Source organism: Zingiber officinale, chromosome 6A, assembly GCF_018446385.1.
Source record: "Zingiber officinale cultivar Zhangliang chromosome 6A, Zo_v1.1, whole genome shotgun sequence".
NCBI lineage: Eukaryota > Viridiplantae > Streptophyta > Magnoliopsida > Zingiberales > Zingiberaceae > Zingiber > Zingiber officinale.
The window spans coordinates 54,099,648-54,112,534 of record NC_055997.1 but is presented as its reverse complement, the minus strand read 5'-3'; positions in this window follow the sequence as shown (position 1 = coordinate 54,112,534).

Sequence of the window (12,887 nt, the reverse complement as noted above, 5' to 3'; positions counted from 1 at the left end):
GAACCGAATCACCTAGGTTATTAAAGGAGGTTAATTTCTTTCCCGAGACCTAAAAAAAAAAAAAAAAAAAACCAAATCTTTCTTCCTTCTCACCCACGCGGCGCCGTCTTCTTCTCTCGGGCGAAAACCGCAGCCAAGGTTAGGGTTTCCTTCCTCCGGCGTCGGCGAGGTGTTTTCCGGCCGGTCTCCACTCGTGGGTGACTATTCCGGCAGGGAGAGCTCGGGAAATACAAGGAAAAAGGTGGAATCGAAGCTCCACCGAAACCCTAGGGCGCTTCTCTTCGGTTGTAAGTCCAAGCACCCGATGTAAGTGCTTCTCACCTACGGTAGGAGTAGCTCTCGGGGTTTTGTTTTGCGTTTTGGTTGTAAAATGAACAATAGTAGACTTTTCGTTCTAGAATATGGAATTTATTTCAACCCTTGTTTTTAACAATCCGGGTTAAGATTTAGGATAAGTTCTTTTGGTTATTTTGATGCACGGCAGAGCCTTGATGTTTCCCTTGTTTGTCACAGCATGTTGTTGATGTGTTTTTAGTGCTCGGATGGAAATTCTTGAGGGTTTTCCTTGATTACCACAGCATGCTAGTTAGGTGTATTTACCTTACACTTCAAGCATGTTTAAGTAGATATAAATTTCTTCAAGTTATAGTATGATTGCACGATTTTTAGGAGTCAAGAATGAGTTAGTTTATACAAGCTTGAGATGTGAAAACTTTTACTGCCATGAGCCTAACTAGGGAAAACTTTTCCATGCAGTTTTGTTATGGACTGTTAAAATTCGATTTGCAATATACCATGTTACTTATCAGTAGTGCAGTTGTTTTTAAAACTCTGTGGAGATTAGTTTGAATAAGTACTGGCTTATATTAGTGATATATGCTTTAGAATCTCATGTATGATGAATAAGTGAGAGAAGTGCAAGTAAAGAAAGATTAAGTCACAATCTGATCCTAAATTCCAGAATTTAGAATCAAAGCGCACTAAGTGCTTAAATCAATGCCAAGGCATTTTATTACAAGAAGTATTTTAAGAAGGATATAAGGAAAAGTATTTTACTTTTAAAGGGCATGTACCGGACACAAAGTCCAAGGGATGGGCTCCAAGTTGCCCCTAGACATAAGGTCTAGAAGTGTCTTAATGGTTTTGGGATTAGCTACCTCAATTCTCATTAAGAAAGGTGCGCAAAGTGGTACAATGCCGGGCCCAAGTAAAGTTGAATATTATTTTTAAAATATAAAAGTATTAATTTGGAAACAAACAGAACAAGCTCTTTTATCTCAGTTGCAAATTCTAGCAAGTTAAATGGTTGTTTCCTTTAGAGATGCATGATGTAGTTCTATCTGCTATTTTCATGTTGAGCATGTACTCCCTGTTTTCTTTTATGTTTATGCATTCCTTATCGGATTTTGTGAGTAGAAAGTACTTACTAAGCTTTTAGCTTATAGATGCTACTTTTCCTCCTACTGCAGATATAGATAAAAATAAAGGAAAAGCTAAAGTGTTATAGAGGAAGGCGACAAGGAGACGTTGATGATGTGTGTGTGGGGGCTGTTTATGGAAGCTTGGGATTTTTGCTGAATTGTTATACCTGCTAGTGCTCTTTTAATTTCTGCAAAGAGAGAATTATTCTGAAATGCTAGGTTGTGTTTAAATTGCTTCATTTATGTGTTAGAATCAATAAATTGGTAAATGCTTATGCTCATTACCTCTTCTTACTCTGCTGGAATGTTAAACTGCTGGAAGGTTAAGTTGCTGGGATTATTCGGATGGTTAAATGCTTGGTTAAATGCTCAGAAGTCTTTATGCATGCTGGAAATTTTATATAGGTTTGTTTTATGGAAGAAAATGCATATGAAAATTCGGTTTTGACTGCTCAGTAGCCTTATGTGATTGCTGGTATGTTGTATGAGTTTGCTTTATGTAGGAAATTGGCATGGGATGATTCGGTGGATATAAGATTAGTATTTTTATGTGCATATTGGTATCTGATATGAGTTTAGCTTAAATGGAAATCTGCCATTAGCAATATTCTGCTGTAGTATTAACTGTTGCTATCCAGTATTTATTTCTGCTGTAGTGAAGATGATTCAATGTGTGCTGTTCGGTTCTTGTTGAAAGGAATGAGCAGTAGGGTTGATTAATTCCTTTTCATTCCTGTTAAGATATAGAATGAAATGAATGCAAGATAATTAAAGGATGTAGCAAACAGTAGAGTTACTTAAGCTTCATTTGTCTATATGTTATACTTGCTTGTTGCTTCACTTATTTGCATGTTTAAATAGTAAGAAAAAAAAAAGAAATTAAAATATCAGAGCAGTTTAAAGTTCTATTAGATATGTGATATGTTTTATACAAATGGATTAAAGCATTTCTAGTGTTAAAAGTAGGTAGTACCAGTTATGTGTAGATAGTAGATAAGTAACGTTCACCCTAGAGAGTAGATAGAAGGGTGGCCGTTACAGTTGGTATCAGAACAGGTCCATTTTCCAGCAACACGCACACATCAGCATCATCCTTGCCATCTTCAAGTAAGAAAGTATTTAAGTTCTTTCTTTAGTGCTTTCCTATATTATTATTATTTGCAGTATGGATTGATTGTTTATAAGTGATTAAGTAAGATAAGAGTTTTTAGCTATTTCCTTTCTTAATATATAAATGTGTATGTTTAGAAAGGGTAGAGAAATTATTAAATTTTCTTATTTGTTTAACTAGATGTTGAGAAGAGGACGTCCCCGTACTGCTCGTACTGAGGACCAAGTTCAGGAGAAAGAGGGGCCAGACTCAACTGAGCCCAATCTTTCTGAAGTTGTTGCCCAACTTCAGAAACAAGTTGCTGAGCAGCAGCAAGTAATTGCCAATCTGATGGCAAATCAACAACCAGTCCCTCCTACTCCTCAAACAGTAACTGTGGAGACTCCAGTGGTAACTGAGGTTCCACCAGCTGCCCAAGGAGTCGTCACAGCACCCCAGAGACAAGAATCCTACCTCATTCAGTGGCTGAAACTGAAACCAGAGAGTTTCTCAGGCACAACTGAGCCCTGGGATGCTCAGGCTTGGTTCAAAACACTGGAGAGCACCATGGAGCTTCTTGACTGGCCAGAAGCCGAGAAAGTCAAGTGTGCCTCCTTCTGCCTGACTGGAGACGCACGCATGTGGTGGGAGAGAGTAAAGAGCAAGAGGGCAATCAATCAGATGAAATGGATTGATTTTGAGACAGAATTCTACGACGAGTTCTTTTGCCAAAAGATCACCAACAAGCACTACGAGGAGTTTATGGAGTTCATACAGGGGGATCTGACAGTGGAGGAAGCAGTTAAGAGATTCAACAGGCTAGCTCGTCTCTGCCCAGAACTAGTAAGTACAGAGAAGGAGCGAGTCAGACTAATGCTCAGGATGCTGAAGCCTGTGATATCACTTAATGTGAGCAGTGGAACTCATCAGCCCCTAACTGGAGAAGAGTTGGTCAGTAGAGCCTTAGTAGCTGAGCACTATCTGAACAGCATGACGGCACAAAGAGAGCAGCACAAGCCAATCAAGATGGAGACCAAGACTGGGGGAAATCAGAAACCCCAGTTAAATAATCAGAACTGGAAAGGCAAGGGTACTAAAAGGAAGCAGTGGGATTCAGGAAGTAACCAGAAGGGAGGACCAGAAACCAAACAGACTAAGCTCTTTCCCTGCTCCAAATGTGGGAGAACACATCTAGGAGCCTGTCTTTTGGGTAAGACTGGATGTTATTCTTGTGGTCAAGAAGGACACATGGCCAAACAGTGTCCTAACAAGTTCAAAGCACCCCAGCCACAGCCAATACAATATGGAGCTAAGCCTCAACTACATTATATGCCTGCAACTCTGGAAGGACCTCAGATCAGTCAAGGAAGGTTGGAAGCTCCACCAGTTCTAGCCAATGCCAGAGTATTCTCCCTTACTAAAGAGGAAGCTGCTAGTGCCTCCACGGTCGTAACAGGTCAAGTAGTTATCTTTCAGCATATAGTTACTGCACTATTTGATACTGGGGCGACCCATTCTTTTGTATCCATACCTTTTGCCAAAGAATTACAGGTACCTACAGAAAGCATGAATTCCAGGTTCCTGACAACCCTACCTTCTGGGGAGGTCATGGAATCCAGTCAGTGGCTTCGGTCTGTACCAATCAGAATTTCAGACCGAGAGCTATGTGTTAATCTAGTAGTTCTCGCCATGCAGGATTTCGATATCATTTTGGGTATGGATTTCCTTAGCAAGTACAGTGCTTCAGTGGACTGCCGCAGAAGAAAAGTGATCTTTAGTCCAGAAGGTGAACCATCCTTTGAATTTACAGGAGTACCAAAGAGGAAGACTCAGAAATTTCTCTCTTCCCTCACAGCTCACCAGATGCTAGCTAAAGGGTGTGCTGGTTTTCTTGCATTCATTGTGAGTACAGAAGAAGAAGAAAGACCTAAGCAGGAGGAAGTTCGGGTAGTCTGTGAGTATCCAGAGGTATTTCCAGAAGAGCTACCTGGACTACCTCCCAACAGAGAAGTGGAGTTTGAGATTGAACTGGTTCCTGGTACCGGTCCAATTTCAAAAGCTCCATATCGCATGTCTCCAGCAGAGCTAAAAGAGTTACAAGAGCAACTTCAGGAGCTACTTGACAAGGGTTTCATTCGCCCTAGTCATTCACCTTGGGGAGCTCCTGTGTTGTTTGTCAAGAAGAAGGATGGATCTATGCGAATGTGTATAGATTATAGAGCTCTGAATCAAGTGACCATCAAGAACAGGTATCCACTGCCCAGGATCGATGATTTATTTGATCAATTGAAAGGGGCAACAGTGTTCTCTAAGATAGATCTGCGCTCTGGGTACCATCAGTTAAAAGTATAGGAGAGTGATATACCCAGCACTGCTTTCAGGACCAGATATGGACACTATGAATTCGTGGTTATGCCTTTTGGTGTGACTAATGCACCTGCAGTCTTCATGGACTTGATGAATAGAGTGTTCAGTGAATACCTTGACAAATTTGTCATTGTGTTCATCGACGACATTCTAATCTATTCCAGAACCCCAAAAGAGCATGACACGCATTTGAGAATAGTCCTACAGACCCTTCAGCAAAGGCAACTCTATGCTAAATTCTCAAAGTGCGAGTTCTGGTTGGAGCAGGTGGCATTTCTAGGTCACATTGTTTCAAAAGAAGGCATTCAGGTAGATCCAGCCAAAGTAGAAGCGGTCAGCAACTGGAAGAGACCCAAGAATGCCAGGGAGATCAGAAGCTTCCTTGGTTTAGCTGGGTACTACAGGAAATTTGTGGAGGACTTTTCCAGGATAGCCTCTCCACTTACAGCCCTCACCAGGAAGGACAAGAAGTTTGAATGGTCAGATAAATGTGAGCAGAGTTTTCAAGAACTCAAGAGGAGACTGACCAGTGCTCCTATATTGACTGTTCCAGAGGATGACAAGAGTTTTGACATCTACAGTGATGCTTCCAAGATGGGCTTAGGAGCTGCACTCATGCAGGAAGGAAAAGTTATAGCTTATGCTTCAAGACAACTCAAAGACTACGAGAAGAACTACCCCACTCATGATCTAGAGCTGGCAGTTGTAGTCTTTGCACTGAAACTCTGGCGACACTACTTGTATGGAGTCCAGTGCAGAATCTTCACAGACCATCAGAGTCTTAAGTACTTCTTCACTCAGAAGGACTTAAACATGAGACAGCGCAGGTGGTTAGAGTTGGTCAAAGATTATGACTGTGAAATCCTCTACCACCTAGGTAAAGCTAATAAAGTGGCAGATGCACTAAGCAGAAAATCCAGTGCATCCTTGATGTCCTTATCATCATTAGCCCTGCCACTACAGAAGGAGTTGTCAGATTTCGGACTTGAAATTATTTATGGGCAACTTTCTGCATTGACCCTAGAGTCAACCCTGCTTGAGGATATACAGAAAAAGCAAAGCGAAGATCCAGATATTCAAAAGATCAAGCAAGGGATACAAGAAGAAAGAAGTTCAGAATTTCGAGTATCAGACCGTGGAATTCTTTATCAGGGAAATCGCCTTTGTGTTCCCAACGATGAAGAGCTGAGAAAGAAAATTTTAGAAGAAGCCCATAGTACACCATACTCCATGCATCCTGGTTCTACCAAGATGTACCAAGACGTGAAACAGAAGTTCTGGTGGTCTGGACTCAAAAGAGATGTAGCTAAATATGTCAGTACCTGCCTGACATGTCAAAGGGTCAAAGCAGAACACCAGAGACCAGGAGGAGTTTTACAACCTCTTCCAATACCAGAGTGGAAGTGGGAAGACATATCCATGGACTTCATAACAGGTCTCCCAAGAACTACGAATGGATATGATGCAATATGGGTAATAGTGGATAGATTGACCAAGTCTACCCATTTTCTAGCCATCAAGGTGTCCCACTCTATAGAGCAGTTTGCACAATTATATGTTAAAGAGGTGATCAGACTTCACGGAGTTCCCAAATCTATTATTTCTGATAGAGATGGGCGCTTCACCTCTCACTTTTGGGAGTGTGTACAGACTGCACTAGGCACCAAGCTCAAGTTCAGCACAGCCTTCCATCCTCAGACTGATGGACAGACAGAGCGAGTAAATCAGATTCTAGAAGATATGCTTAGGGCTTGTGCATTAGATTTTAAAGGCAGTTGGTGCAAGTATCTGTGCTTAGCTGAGTTTGCCTACAACAATAGCTACCAAGCCACCATCAGGATGGCACCATATGAAGCATTGTATGGCAGAAAGTGCAGATCACCTATATGCTGGCAAGAAGCTGGAGAAAGAAGAGAAATGGAAGTAGAGCTGGGCATTCAGACTGAGATGATAGAAGAAACCACTCAGGTTATTCAGAAGATCAGACAGAGGATTGAGACTGCCCAGAGTAGACAGAAAAGCTATGCTGACACACGCCGTAGGCCACTGGAATTTCAAGTAGGAGATTCAGTTTTTCTCAAAGTTGCTCCTATGAAGGGAGTGATGAGATTTGGCAAGAAGGGCAAATTAAGTCCTCGCTATATAGGACCTTACCTGATTACGGACAGGATTGGGAAGGTAGCTTACAAGCTAGAATTACCACAAGACATGTCAGCAATACACAATGTGTTTCATGTCTCCATGTTAAAGAAGTGCCTCCATGACCCTAGCCAAGTGATTGAGCCTCAGTCAGTGCAGATCCAAGCGGATCTTAGTTTTGAGAGTAGACCTACACAGATAGTGGACAGAGCAGTCAAGAGACTAAGAAGCAAAGAAGTACCACTAGTGAAGGTCGTCTGGCAGAACCAGGAACACGAGGAAGTCACTTGGGAGCGGGAGGACAGTATGAGACAGAAATATCCAGAACTATTCTAAGTTCGAGGACGAACTTTTTATAAGGTATGGGGAATTGTAACGACCCAATTTTCCCTATTTTGAGTTCTGAATATCATTAAAAATATTTGAAAATACTTTTAAAATATTCTAAAGATTTTAAGGGATTTTTAGAGTATTTTTATACAATTTTTGGAGTCCGTTTGGTATTTTTACCGAGTGGAGAAAGTTTAAAATAAAAAGAAAAACACAAAGTACAAGAGCTAGGATTCGAACCCAGTCTCTCGGCCCAAGCAGTATTCGACCCAACCAACCGAGCTGAGCTCGTGTTATTAACTAAGTGTGTGAACAAATATATTTAAGTTATAGGTGGAACCGAATCACCTAGGTTATTAAAGGAGGTTAATTTCTTTCCCGAGACCTAAAAAAAAAAAAAACCCCAAATCTTTCTTCCTTCTCACCCACGCGGCGCCGTCTTCTTCTCTCGGGCGAAAACCGCAGCCAAGGTTAGGGTTTCCTTCCTCCGGCGTCGGCGAGGTGTTTTCCGGCCGGTCTCCACTCGTGGGTGACTATTCCAGCAGGGAGAGCTCGGGAAATACAAGGAAAAAGGTGGAATCGAAGCTCCACCGAAACCCTAGGGCGCTTCTCTTCGGTTGTAAGTCCAAGCACCCGATGTAAGTGCTTCTCACCTGCGATAGGAGTAGCTCTCGGGGTTTTGTTTTGCGTTTTGGTTGTAAAATGAACAATAGTAGCCTTTTCGTTCTAGAATATGGAATTTATTTCAACCCTTGTTTTTAACAATCCGGGTTAAGATTTAGGATAAGTTCTTTTGGTTATTTTGATGCACGGCAGAGCCTTGATGTTTCCCTTGTTTGTCACAGCATGTTGTTGATGTGTTTTTAGTGCTCGGATGGAAATTCTTGAGGGTTTTCCTTGATTACCACAGCATGCTAGTTAGGTGTATTTACCTTACACTTCAAGCATGTTTAAGTAGATATAAATTTCTTCAAGTTATAGTATGATTGCACGATTTTTAGGAGTCAAGAATGAGTTAGTTTATACAAGCTTGAGATGTGAAAACTTTTACTGCCATGAGCCTAACTAGGGAAAACTTTTCCATGCAGTTTTGTTATGGACTGTTAAAATTCGGTTTGCAATATACCATGTTACTTATCAGTAGTGCAGTTGTTTTTAAAACTCTATGGAGATTAGTTTGAATAAGTACTGGCTTATATTAGTGATATATGCTTTAGAATCTCATGTATAATGAATAAGTGAGAGAAGTGCAAGTAAAGAAAGATTAAGTCACAATCTGATCCTAAATTCCAGAATTTAGAATCAAAGCACACTAAGTGCTTAAATCAATGCCAAGGCATTTTATTACAAGAAGTATTTTAAGAAGGATATAAGGAAAAGTATTTTACTTTTAAAGGGCATGTACCGGACACAAAGTCCAAGGGATGGGCTCCAAGTTGCCCCTAGACATAAGGTCTAGAAGTGTCTTAATGGTTTTGGGATTAGCTACCTCAATTCTCATTAAGAAAGGTGCGCAAAGTGGTACAATGTCGGGCCCAAGTAAAGTTGAATATTATTTTTAAAGTATAAAAGTATTAATTTGGAAACAAACAGAACAAGCTCTTTTATCTCAGTTGCAAATTCTAGCAAGTTAAATGGTTGTTTCCTTTAGAGATGCATGATGTAGTTCTATCTGCTATTTTCATGTTGAGCATGTACTCCCTGTTTTCTTTTATGTTTATGCATTCCTTATCGGATTTTGTGAGTAGAAAGCACTTACTAAGCTTTTAGCTTATAGATGCTACTTTTCCTCCTACTGCAGATATAGATAAAAATAAAGGAAAAGCTAAAGTGTTATAGAGGAAGGCGACAAGGAGACGTTGATGATGTGTGTGGGGGGGCTGTTTATGGAAGCTTGGGATTTTTGCTGAATTGTTATACTTGCTAGTGCTCTTTTAATTTCTGCAAAGAGAGAATTATTCTGAAATGCTAGGTTGTGTTTAAATTGCTTCATTTATGTGTTAGAATCAATAAATTGGTAAATGCTTATGCTCATTACCTCTTCTTACTCTGCTGGAATGTTAAACTGCTGGAAGGTTAAGTTGCTGGGATTATTCAGATGGTTAAATGCTTGGTTAAATGCTCAGAAGTCTTTATGCATGCTGGAAATTTTATATAGGTTTGTTTTATGGAAGAAAATGCATATGAAAATTCGGTTTTGACTGCTCAGTAGCCTTATGTGATTTCTGGTATGTTGTATGAGTTTGCTTTATGTAGGAAATTGGCATGGGATGATTCGGTGGATATAAGATTAGTATTTTTATGTGCATATTGGTATCTGATATGAGTTTAGCTTAAATGGAAATCTGCCATTAGTAATATTCTGCTATAGTATTAACTGTTGCTATCCAGTATTTATTTCTGCTGTAGTGAAGATGATTCAATGTGTGCTGTTCGGTTCTTGTTGAAAGGAATGAGCAGTAGGGTTGATTAATTCCTTTTCATTCCTGTTAAGATATAGAATGAAATGAATGCAAGATAATTAAAGGATGTAGCAAACAGTAGAATTACTTAAGCTTCATTTGTCTATATGTTATACTTGCTTGTTGCTTCACTTATTTGCATGTTTAAATAGTAAGAAAAAAAAAAGAAATTAAAATATCAGAGCAGTTTAAAGTTCTATTAGATATGTGATATGTTTTATACAAATGGATTAAAGCATTTCTAGTGTTAAAAGTAGGTAGTACCAGTTATGTGTAGATAGTAGATAAGTAACGTTCACCCTAGAGAGTAGATAGAAGGGTGGCCGTTACAGTTCGATCTCTCCGGCGGCCATTTTGTTGCTGTCCTTGCTATGCCCTAACGCCAACAGCCGACCACCGTGCACTAGACTTCCTTCTCGCCGTGAACCATAGTGCTAAGCGCCTCCCCTCTGCTCACTTTCGTGCCCTAACTCCACTGTGGGTCTTCCTTCTTCGCCACCAGTCGCCGACAGAGAGAGAATAAGAGGGTATCGAGTAGGTAAGGCATGTTAGGTATTTGGATTTGTGATTCAGGGTTTTGTGCTGAACGAATTTGGATGATCACTGTGGTAGTGAATGTTTTCCCGTAGCACTACTTGATCTCTGATAGCAGGTAGATTCCAGCAGCAAACTACCCTACTTTCAGCAGCAAGAACGGTTGTGGAACTTGAGGTAAGGTTTAGGGTTTTGATCTTCGTGGTAGATGATTGCTAGTTGTGTTAGTAATAATTGTTAACTTAGGTTTAGAATTTATATAATGGTGTAATTAGGGTTAATGAAACTAACCCTAGATGGTCGGTGGATTAGAAATTTGTTTAGCTATTTGTTTATAATTAACTTAGCTAAACTGTACGATTTACTACAGAACTTTAACGCGAGACGAGTATCTCAACGTCAGATTTGTAACGATCCAATTTTCCCTATTTCGAGTTCTAAATGTCCTTAAAAATATTTGGAAATGCTTTTAAAATATTCTAGAGATTTTTAGAAATTTTTAGAGTATTTTTATGTAATTTTTGGAGGTCGTTTGGTATTTTTACAAAATGAAAGAGATTTTTGACAAAAAAATATCCAAGATGAGGTTTGAACCGGAAACCACAGGTTAAGCAAAGATTCACTTAACCAACAGACCAATCGCGGGTTTCTTAGTAAAACCCGAACCAAATGGTATTTAAGCTATAGTTGGAACATTTAAAATAAATTGACATAAAAAGGGGCGCAGCTGAGGATCGAGTCCCAGACCTTTGGCTCGGTCAAAACCCAGCCAACCAACTGTTCCGCGGTTGTTTTGTGATTAAGAAGGGAAGCAAATATATTTAAGTAGTAGTTGGTGACAGAAATTTTAGGTATTAAAAGGAGAACTTAGGTTTTAGCCGAAACCTAAATTTTCCTTCCCTTCTCCCTCGCGACGGCGTCTCCCTTTCTCGGGCGAAAACCGCAGCACGCACCTAGGCGACTCCAGCGGCCGACGAGCCCCCTCCTCCGCGGATTCTTCACAAATCCGAGCTTCTCTCGGCAAGGAGAGCGCGCGGGCACAAGAAGAGGCCGAAAGTTTCAAGTTTCCAAACCCTAGAACCTCCTCCTTCCTTCGGTTGGGGGCTCATCCGAACCCTAGATCTCCCTCTTGGTTGTAAGTACTACTCACCTGTGGTAGGAGTTGCTCCGAATTTAGGGTTTCCGTTTCCCTTGCTTTCGGATTTTGCTGTGCCGAGTAGTATTGTATGCTAGAGCTTTTCCTTTCTTTGCTTTGTTTATCTAGCCGAATTTCTAAGGTTGAGTTGCTGTGCCGAATTGCCATACTAGGGTTTTTCTTACCATCCACAGCATGTTCCTTAGTTTCGGATTTTGTGCTAAGTAATGAACATAGAATAGGTTAGATTAATTTTTAATGTGTAGTTGGTTCGTTGTCATTGCTTGGTTTCAATTTGTTTGAAGCATGCTTAAAGGTTGTAACGACCCACCTTTCTACACTACTACTACTCTCTAAAGGTGGACGCTACTTGACTACTAACTCTACTTAACCGGTATGATTAAAAATCACATAGAAACTCTACCGAAAAATTTCGACAGAATCTCCCCTGTACCGGTGACCCCAAACTGGGATACATAACATGTATACTCAGCCACAGGCGGCTGGAACATATAATTTCACAACCACGCAGTATAATAGCACAATAAAAATATGAAACTACTCTAGCAATGGCAAACAACCATATCACTCCAACAATAGGAGGTATCAAACTACAAATGCGGAAATAAACTCAATTTCAATATAACATTAAAATAGAACTAAAAGAAAACTCTTGACAATTTTGTCAGCTAATTCTGGATCTCTCCATAGTCCACACATCACACACAGTCACAGCACCTCCTTGTCGCCTTCTTCCTTATACTTTAGCTTTTTCCTTTATCTGCAGTAGGAGGAAAATAGTATCTATAAGCTAAAAGCTTAGTGAGCGCTATCCTACTCACAAAAACTCGATATGCATGTATATAAATAAAAACATGCTAAAACTGAATGCTAACATGTAAAGCTACTCATGCTCATAAATAGCCAAGAAATCAACTAACTGGAAAACTAACATGTATAGCTACAAATGCTCATGAATAGCAAAGAAATCATATCATGCTAACTGAAATACTAAACATGTATAGCTAATCATGCTCATAAATAGCAAAGGAACTAACTAAAATACTAAACATGTACAACTAATCATGCTCATAAATAGCGAAGAAACTAACTAAAAAGCTAACATGTAAAGCTAATCATAGAACTATCATGTGTATCAATAAGAAACTGAATTGATACCTAAGCTAAACTAATTAATGCTAAACTGAGTTTAACTTTTATTCACATAACTAATTTGTGAAGTTTTGAAAACTATTTACATAATAGATTAAAATAATAATCATGCTGCTGATGGGCCCGGCAACTGTACTTGCTGTGCGCGCATCCCTAACTAAACCCGGGATTGCAAGTTCCAAGTCTAGTAGGGTTTACTAGGTTATCTAAACCTAGGGACGACTGTGGGAGCCCAA